This window comes from Chelonoidis abingdonii, chromosome 16 (assembly GCF_003597395.2).
Source record: "Chelonoidis abingdonii isolate Lonesome George chromosome 16, CheloAbing_2.0, whole genome shotgun sequence".
NCBI lineage: Eukaryota > Metazoa > Chordata > Testudines > Testudinidae > Chelonoidis > Chelonoidis abingdonii.
The window spans coordinates 16017963-16020773 of record NC_133784.1 but is presented as its reverse complement, the minus strand read 5'-3'; positions in this window follow the sequence as shown (position 1 = coordinate 16020773).

Here is a 2811-nt window from a genome sequence, read left to right as displayed (position 1 = left end):
TTATTTCTGTTGGGCGAGGGAGAGTGTAATTCCTTTGGGGTTTAAAGAGCATGGCCCCTTTAAATCTTTTTCCTAAGGGGAGAGGGAGAGCAGTGAGAGAAAGGAGGGAAACTCCAGGGTGTGGAGCCCCAGAGGGAGGAGGGCTGCAGCAAGCAGGTCCTCGCACAGTGAAGCAGCATAGAACCTTCCTGAAGCCTGGGAAGGACAGGGCAGCCGATCGGGGACACCCCAGGACAGGAGCCAGGAGTAGCACTGTGCCAGGGAGGAATCACCCGAGAAGGACAGGCCAGTAGCAGTATCACCGCTGCCCAGAGCTGCATGGGGCTGTGAGTACAGAGACTTCATCTTGGCCATGAAGGCGCTAAAGTTGCACATAGATTAACATAATTAGTTGGGCAAGAGTTTTTTGTAGAATGAAATCATGCCTCATCAACCTTCCAGAGTTTTTGAGGGGGTTAAAAAGCATGGACAAGGGGGATCCAGTGGATATAGTATACTTAGATTTTCAGAAAGCCTTTGACAAGGTCCCTTACCAAAGGCTCATAAGCAAAGTAAGCTGTCATGGGATAACAGATGACAGAACAAGGAATAATGATGTCAAGTTGCAGTGAGGGAGGTTTAGGTTGGATAATAGGAAAAACTTTTTCACTAGGAGGGTGGTGGAATGGGTTACCTAGGGAGGTGGTGGAATCTCCTTCCTTAGAGGTTTTTAAGGTCAGGCTTGACAAAGGCCTGGCAGGAATGATTTTAGTTGGGGATTGGTCCTGCTTTGAGCAGGGGTTTGGACTTGATGAGCTCCTGAGGTCCCTTCCAACCCTAATATCCTATGATATGACTGAGGTCTATGAAATCATGACTGGTGTGGAGAAAGTAAATAAGGAAGTGTTATTTACTCCTTCTCATAATGAAAGAACTAGGGGTCACCAAATGAAATTAATAGGTAGCAGGTTTAAAACAAACAAAAGGAAGTATTTTTCGCACAACACACAGTCAACCTGTTGAACTCCTTGCCAGAAGATGTTGTGAAGGCTAGGACTATAACAGGGTTCAGAAAAGAACTAGATAAATTCATGGTCATCAATGGTTCACCAAGTTCATTAATGGCTATTTGCCAGGATGGATAGGGATGGTGTCCTTAGCCTCTGTTTGTCAGAAGTTGGGAATGGGCCACAGGGGATAGATCACTTGAAGATTACCTATTCATTCCCTCTGGGGCACTTGGCATTGGCTACTGTCAGAAGACAGGATCCTGGGCTAGATGAGCCTTTGGTCTTATCCAGGATGGCCATTCTTACGGTGGCCCCAGCAGGCAGTGGTGGTGTGGAAGGGGTTAATGAATTGACGCCCCCAGGTGGCAGTTGGGGGATGTTGTTGCAGAATGGATTAATGGGGCAGCAGTCCTAGCAGGCAGTGTGGGGGCAGTACTAAAGGGGTCAATGGGGCAGAGGCCCTGGTGGGCAGTGAGGGGAAATGATGACTCGGAAGTGGTTAATGGGGCTGAGGCCTCAGCAGGCAGTGGAGTTGGTGGTGGTGTGGAACGGGTTAATGGGATGGTAGCCCTGGCAGGCAGTGGGGATGATGGTATGGAGGGGGGTAATGGGACTGACGACTCGGGAGACAGTGGGGATGATGGTTTAGAAGGAGTTAATAGGGCGATGGCTCTGGCTGATAGTAGGGGTGGTGGTGCGGAAAAGATTAATGGGCAGTGACCCTGACAGGCAGTGGAGGTGGTGGTGTGGAAGGGGTTAATGGGACGGCGAACCCGGCAGGCGGTGGGAGTGATGTTGTGGAAGGGGTTGACGGGGCGAAGGACCCGGCAGGTGGTGGGGGGGGTGGCGTGGAAGCGGTTGACAGGGCAGAGAATCCAGCAGGAGGTGGGGGTGGTGGTGTGGAAAGGGTTGACGGGGAGGAGGACCTGGCAGGCGATGGGAGTGATATTGTGGAAGGGGTTGACGGGGCGAAGGACCCAGCAGGTGGTGGGGGTCGCGTCGTGGAAGGAGTTGACGGGGCGGAGGACCCGGAAGGCGGTGGGGGTGGTGGCGTGGAAGGGGTTGACGAGGCAGAGAACCCAGCAGGAGGTGGTGGTGGTGGTGTGGAAGGGGTTGACGGGGAGGAGGGCCCGGCAGGCGGTGGGGGTGATGGCGTGGAAGGGGGATTGACGAGGTGGAGGACCCGACAGGTGGAGGGTGTGATGGTGTGGAAGGGGTTGACGGGATGGAGGACCCGGCAGGCGGTAGGGGTGGTGGTGTGGAAAGGGTTGACAGGGCGGAGGACCCGACAGGCGGTGAGGGTGGTGGCATGGAAGGGGTTAACGGGGCAGAGAACCCGGCAGGTGGTGGGGGTGATGGCGTGGAAAGGTTTGACAAGGTGGAGGACCTGGTAGGCGGTGGGGGTGGTGGTGTGGAAGGAGTTGACGGGGCAGAGGACCCAGCAGGCGGTGGGGGTGATGGCATGGAAGGGGTTGACGGGGCGGAGGGCCTGGCAGGCGGTGGGGGTGGTGGCATGGAAGGGGTTGACGGGACGGAGGACCCGGCAGGCGGTGGGGATGGGGGTGTGGAAGGGGTTGATGGGGCGGAGGACCCAGCAGGGCAGAGGACCTGGCAGGCGGTGGGGGTGATGGCGTGAAAGGGGTTGATGAGACGGAGGACCAGGAAGGCGGTGGTGGTGGTGGCGTGGAAGGGGTTGACGGGGTGGAGGACCCGGCAGGCGGGGGAGGTGACGTGGAAGGGGTTGACGGGGCGGAGGACCCGGCAGGCAGTGGGGGTGGTGGCATGGAAGGGGTTGACGGGGCGGAGGACCCGGCAGGCGGTG